A 7601-nucleotide genomic window follows, 5' to 3' on the forward strand; every position below is an offset into this window, starting at 1 on the left:
GGGGAGAGGTGGCTAAGCTGAATGGCTTGCATTACACAAACTTTTCAGAATGAAAGATATGTGGCTATCTGTGGTAGGCCAGACAGGAGGCACAGGAGGGAGAAAGCCAGTGGGATTGTCTTGGATTCTTTCCAGAAGGACCATCAGAAGGAGGAAAAGACCTCAGCAGACAAAAGCTAAAGGTACCACCAGCTGCCTATGCATTGAGGAAGAAGGAAGCAGCAAGTTGCAATAGAGATGTTCTTGCCCTCAAGGCAAGTACAAGTGCGAGATCTCCATGGCTAGGAATGCAGGTTCAGGTTGATGGAGTCACACCAGAGAGCTCTCTCAGATTCCAGATCCGTGCTGGAGGAGAGCTGTGCAGACACATACTGGGTGGGCAAGAAATAATCTGTTTAGCCACTGGGGCTTACTTGTTCCCACAGCATGTTCTAGCTGTGTAGCATGGTCCCACATACAGCACACATACAGCACAGCCAATTACCCCTGGTTGTGGGGGAAGTGAGATGCGATGTGTGCAGTGCCCTGGGTGATGTTAGTTTTCCTCCCTCCCATGGCGAACTACATCAGCCTCCTATAGTAAACATTTGCAAGGGGCTGGCAGCGTGCACTGAGGTGTGTTTGAGGCAGGGGAATCGGGTCCTTGCTGCCAGGAAACCGGTTTAGATCCTTTGAGCACCATCTCTCAGCCCAATTTATTGGTTTGTCGTCTTCTTATTTTGATTCCTGTGTTAGGATTTTCTACAGATCTCCACAGGAAGTGGCTTCTTGGTATTGGATCATATCAGAGTTAAGCCCATTCCTTCTTGGCTTTACTTCTCAGGTGTTTTTTGCTTGTTTGTTTGCTTTCTGGCTAGGAATAAAGGCACTTCCTGTAAATACAGGTATGCTACAATATGTTTATGGCAGATGTATGACTTTTATTCATTCAACAAGTTTTTATTTTAAGTCTTCTAGGAGATCTGGGGCTGGGACACAGCAGAATCCAGTGTCTTCACAGAGCTCAGGGGGGCGCATGGGGTTACAAATCATGGAAAGTCCTGTGGGAGGTCCACTGAGCCAAGTCAGGGATGGCTCAGGAGAACACAAAATCTAAACTAAGGCCTGAAGTGGAAGATACAGGCAAAGAAGGGAATGAAGTAGGGTGGGGAGTGGCAGAGATACAGGAAATGGTGATGGATAATGTTAGGTGTGTTTCCACCTTCATCTAATAATTCTGTCCTGTTGTTGAGCGGGTACACAATAATGATGACAAGACAGTTCTGTCCCTAAAGTTTCACTCTTAAAGCATTTCTGAATGAGAACCAGCACATCCATCATGGCACTCATTTATGGAATGTGAATTAGGAATCAAGACTTGGTTTAAACATATCTTTGTCCATTCAGGCTTCTATAACAAAATGCCTTGCACTGGGTGGCTTGAAAACAGAACTTCATTTCTTCCGGTTCTAGAGGTTGGAAGTTTGAGATCAAGGTGCCAGCATGGTGGAGTAAGGGCTGGCTTCCAGGTCACAGATTTCTCATTGTTCCTTCACGTGGTACAATTCAGGAGCAAGGGAACTCTCTTGGGCCTCTTTCACAAGAGCGCCAATCCCATTCATGATGGCTCCTTCCTTATGACCTAGTTCCTCCCTACAGGTCCCACCACCTAATCCCATCATCTGGGGGTAAGATTTCAACATAGAAATTTTAGGAGGTCACATTCAGACCATAGCAAGCATAGTCTTTGCCCTGAAACTTTTCTGATCATATGTGGCCTGTCCACTTAACAGCCACACCAAACGTCCTTCTCCTTTACCGCCTCTCATTAGAGACTGAAAAGCCAAATAACTCACTTTTCCAGCTTCCCTTGCAGTGAAGGGTGGTGATATAGCTCAGATCTGGGCTGTGAACCCTAAGTTGAAGTCTACAGAAGGGACTTCTTAGAAAGCAAAATCTCACTTGATTCAAAAGGAAAAAAGAAAAGGAATACGTGAGCTGATCTAGCTAGCCCTTTTGCATTTTCTCTTTAACCTGCCTTGAACACAGACACAATGGTTGGAGATATAGCAGTCATCTTGTGGCATGTAGGACAAACCAAAGAAATACCGGAAAAAGAAACCCCCAAATCTTTGAAACTCTGACCTACCCCTGTAACTTCTCACCTCCAGACTCCTGAGTACATTTTTTGAAACAACAACAAAACACCAACTCTGTTTAAACCACTGTAGTGATTTACAGCAGAAATCAATCTTAATTGTTACACAATGCTGGGCAGAACCTAGTAGTCCTCTGAGCTTCTGTGCTACTTGTCATACAGTCTTTCTTTCCATTATCCCTGAGTATTACTTTTGGTTTGTCTGTCTGACTTCCCCAATACCAAGAGCTCCTTGGGATCAGGGACTCTCTTACCATTTGGATGACCCCAAAGCTATTACAGTGCCTGGCCCGTGATAGCTGCTTAGTAGTATTTTGTTAAATGAGTGAAGAAGCGAATGAATGATGCGGCCACGTGGAGAATGATGTGGGGATGGAGACATACTAGTGGCAGTGAGGCCGGTGGAGTGGTGGCAGCAGTAAGAATCCAGGCAAGAGGCAGTGAGACCCTGAGCTAAAACAGGACAATGCAGATGAGAGAGACTAAAGTCAGGGCTAACCGAGGAGGCAGACGGGACAGAACCTGGTCAGGGGTTGTGGAAGACAGATGGGAAGAGGAAGGCCTTGAAGATGGCTGAGAGCTCTTCAGTGCCTGGTGGGTTTGGGTATCCACTGGTTCTGTGGTCCTGGATTACTCAGACATGTGGGTGCCTTAGTCATCTCATGTGAAAAATAGGGATAATAATGCACACATGGGTTTGTTGTAGAAGGCAAAGACGTAGTATGCGTAAACTGCTTTTTAACAGTGCCTGGAATGTTCTAAGTGTGCGATACATGTTATCAGATGTCACTGTCATCATCTGTGGATACTGGGGCAGCAGAGCAAGAAAGCAGGAAGGGTGTTGAAGGAGAGGAGGCTGAGGGTGAGCAGGAAGGGGGCGTTCAGGAGGAACGAGGAGGAGGACCTAAGTAGCGAGCAGTGAATTTAAGATGTTCAGCAGCTTCTCAGGCTCAGCCGCTGGAGTGAAAGGCTTTATTTAAAGTGGGACTGAAAGTCACTTAATGAGCTCAAGAGGAATGGGATTAGGTGCAGCCTGCTTTTATTCAAGACTTGTGTCAACTGGTTATGCTGCTTTGATTATTGTTTTAAACATGTCCCAGAGGGCTTGTGGTAAGAAATGAGGAGTGCAGGATGCTCATTTTTAATGTGAAGAATTGTAAGCTATTCTGGGGCACAGTAGGAGTCTCGGGAGGGTTGTGCCTAACAGATCTCTGAAACAATTAATGAAGCCTAAGCACAAGAATAACACAAGAGGCACCGCGTAAGGGCCATTAGCCTCGAGGCAGTGGCGGACCCTGTGTGATCACGTAGGGCAAAATGGCAGGGCAGCAAGCACGCTCTCGCTGATGGGACCAGCGGCCTTTGATTAGGTTACAAGGGAACAATGACAAAAGTTCCACTTACTGCCTGCCTAAGAGGATCCAGAATTTTACACGTTCCTTTACTCCTCTCGATTTCCTTGCAAGAGTGAGTTGTTATTATTATGCCCATTTTAAGAATGAGAAAACTGAGGAACAGAGAGATTGAAGAACTTTCCCAGGATACACTAACCAGGGAGAGGTAGAACCAGGGAGGGGTAGAACCAGGATTCAAAACAAGGTCTGGCCAAGACTGACTGTTTCCTTTTCATTGTGGAGGAAGGCGGCATCGGGATAAAACCATTTCTGTAGTCCCTGCTTTCCCTTTTTCTTTCTCCTCAACTTGTTATCTCATAAGACTGAAAAGAGACCTGGCAAGTCTTGACTTTGTCAGGGAGTGGAGACAGAAGTTAACCTTTGTTAACCTTGTGCCTGGGTGACTTCTAGGGTGTCAAAAGTGCTCAGAAACAAACTGCTCTGCATCCTGACATCTGCTCATTCTAGGTGCTGGACCTATTTTTGGTAGCCAACTATAGGAATTAATTCTCACCATCCCCAAATAGATCTCATGAGCCTATAACTGCTCTGAACCTCTGTGGGCTTCTGTGTGTGCACATGTACTTCATAAGCTTGGCCAAAGAACAGGTCTAATTGTTTGTTTGTTTGTTTGAATGAGAGAGAGCCGGGGGAGAGGGACAAGCCAGACTCCATGGTGAGCATGGATCCCAACCTGGGGCTTGATCTTACAATCCTGAGATCAGGACCTGAGCCGAAACCAAGAGTCAGTTGCTTAACTGACTGCTCCACACAGGTGCCCCTGATTTAGTCTTAAAGAGCTCCCTGCGTAGTTTTCTGCCTTTCCTCATGATCACTGGCTTCTCTTTATCCACCAGGGTAGAAAGTCTTTGAGTAAGAGCATCTTTTCTGAGCAAAGTCTGGTCTGAACACACTCTTCTGGTTGTGCTCAGGAACCTGGGTGCCTAGGTCGTGGACAGAGAAACTCACAGGCGCTGAGGGAGCAGCGGGAAAGTGTGTCCTGGGGTTTGCATGTGGCTCTAGGCTCATGACCGAAGGTGAGGGATGGCAGAAGGGGACTCTTGTGAAATGCCAGCATTCTTCTTTAAAAGTAAAGTGTGTAACAGGTCATCAGCCAGGTCCCAAAGGGAGAAGTAACTAGAAGATGAGGATACTTGAACAAAAGAAAGTATATTTTAGTACTTCCTAGCTGCACGTTTTTCAGTTTCAAGGAAGAAGTGCCTCTGAGGAGGTCCAGAAACCATGACAGGATTTCTAAGGAAGCAGAAGCCCCTCCCCCAAGATGCTGTTACCAATAGCTGCAGCAGCGACGACCGACCGTAAAATTTGGACGGGCCGTAGCTCACCCCAGGCTCAACGCACAAGCCAGTACAGATAGGACTAACTGAGCCCTTCCCGCAGCTCTCCGACACCTGTCGTCTCAGCCCCATTCCGTGCATCTAGCAATGCAGGCACAGCACAGAAGGCACCGGCTGGAAATCACCAAGGGATGCGGGGCAGCACCGGGCTTCACAGGAGGGTTTGACTCTAAATTCTTAGTTTGTTCTCCTTTCCCAGTTTTGGGGAACAGGTTCTGAAGCAATGTCAGCATGAGGCAATTGGGTGCCTATTTCACAGGGCTGTGGTCAGAAACAGAGACTACATGTATGAGAGCATTTGGAGGACCGTGCAATGCCATCCAAGTAAAAAGCACGATTATTGTGATCATTGGTCACTTAGTTTTCCAGCTCTGTCAATGGATTCTTAGTGCACATCACATATGCGATCACTAGGGGGAGGCAACAGACAATGCATATAAGCTGGCTTAGTCTTGGAAGGAAAGTCTATTTTTCCTGTAAATGATGCTCAGGGGTTTAAAATAGAAAAGCAAAGGTTTGTATTAGGGAGTGGCAGGCATTCTCATAAAGGTTTGATGTTGTGTTTTTGTTGGGTTGTCTCCACAAAGGCATCCTAGACCCTATGAATGCTTTTGAATAGTGGGTGTTGCCCCCCAAAATGAATGGTTGATATTAAAGGGAGAAGAATTGACTCTTTGTTGTCTGACTTCTTACCTTCTGTCTCCTTTGTGATCTTTTTTGTTTTTGTTGAGGTTCAGCTTCTCCTTTCTCTCCACTTCATTTCACCATAGTAAGGTACATTCTTGATCCTTCCCATCCCAATTATAGTGTTCTCCTGAGCTGGCCTCTTTGACTATTGTATATAGATCATTTGATGGCTACTTCTATGTCATTGTCATCTGCATTTTTCTCTTAGATGTGTTCCCTTTCCATTCTTCTAGAATTCTTCAACACCCCCTCTGCTAGGTGGAAAAAAGTATTGGGCTAAGATTCAAGCCCAGTGAATAACCCTCACTCGCTGGTTGACCTTGAGACATAGTGGAATCCCACTGAGCCTTTGATTCAGGGATAGTTATCATTTCTATGTTTGCCATCCAGGTAAAGCACTATTTATTTTGTAACCCATATTAATCTGTCTCTTGTCTCTGCTGTTTATGCACAATTATCCAAACAGTCCCCTTTCTCTCCTACTCTGAAGTGTTTCTGGGGTTCGGTCCTTGGTACTCCTGAAGAAGCCCGCCTGTGGTGTCAATTCTGTTTGACCAGATGATCCCTCAGCCACCGTAGATTTTTCCTCGACTTCCCTGGAACCACAGCTGCATGGGACTCTGCTGCTAAAGGGAAGGGTGGCTCTCTTACCTTTGTGTTACCACCTGTTAGAAGGGGCCCAAAGCAGGATTGTTAAATCTCTCATGGGGAGTTGCCTCTCTCTCACATTCTGGGCTGGCTGGAGGTGGGTTCATCTAATAGTCCCCACACTTTTATCTTGAGAACTTCGATGTCCTTTAACAACCAAGGACCAATTAGTTGTGCTGAATTTCCCGTGCCCTTAGGATGATTCCTACCTTTCTCTACCCCTCTGAAAACAGGTTATTTGCCGGCCATAACAGAATTTTGGAACCTATTGGAGGACAAATCTTGAGTTCTTCCCACAAGACTATGACCCATGCACATAGACTATTGTTAGACCGGTTCCTATGGCCACAGAGCATGTCTGGACCCCCTGTAGTGGATGGTGGGAAGCTCTAGATGAAGATAAGATCTCTGTTTTAGTTGAAACCATAAGTATCCTCTTGTCCAGTCCTTCATGGTTCTTTTTACTCCTTCCACATTTCCCTTAATCTTTTTCTTTCATTTTATTTTTTAAAATTATTTTTATTATTTTTTAAAGATTTTATTTATTTATTTGACAGAGAGAGAGCACAAGCAGGGAGAGTGGCAGGCAGAGGCAGAGGGAGACAGAGAAGCAGGATCCCTGCTGAGCAAGGAATCTGATGACTCGATCCCAGGATCCTGGGATCGTGACCTGAGCCGAAGGCAGCCGCTTAACCCACTGAGCCACCCGGCACCCCATTTTTCTTTCATTTTAAATACTATTCTTAAGTGTTCAAAAAAATGCTGACGGGGAAATGTCAAAAGGACACATAATTTATTTAAAGGGATTCCCCTAACCAAATTTGGGACAACTTGAGTATCAAAATTAATAATGACAGTAGTGGATAGTAATATATTGCATTAACAAAAGAATCTACCAGTCTTCATTTGTACTAAATAAAAGAGAGAGGGGGTGAAAGAAAAGCCTTTCTTTGTAGAAGAATGCCAGTTAATAAATCCAAAGGAATGGCAGAGTTACAAAGCCATCATTTTTCAACCACCATCATAATAATTAACTTAGGTAAGAGTTACTAATGGATGCCAAAGCCACTGGGTAAAGGAAATTCTCACAGTCTCAAAGGATCATCCCTATGTCACTTACTAATTACGTAAGGAGAAAGGTACTTTTATGATGGAGATATCTGGCAGACACCACCTAAACGAAGTAATCAAACAACATCACCAATAGTGGACAAATCAACCTCCTGGCCTCTGGTGTGACACATGAAGATACAGTATCATCCCCGTGGGATTCTTGCCAAAAATGTTGAGCTTGAATCTGCTCAAGAAGAAAGAGTCAAATAACCAAATGAGGGAACTACCCCAGAGTAAAGGAAATTAACAAGACGTTTTAACCAA

Source organism: Lutra lutra, chromosome 7, assembly GCF_902655055.1.
Source record: "Lutra lutra chromosome 7, mLutLut1.2, whole genome shotgun sequence".
Taxonomy (NCBI): Eukaryota; Metazoa; Chordata; class Mammalia; order Carnivora; family Mustelidae; genus Lutra; species Lutra lutra.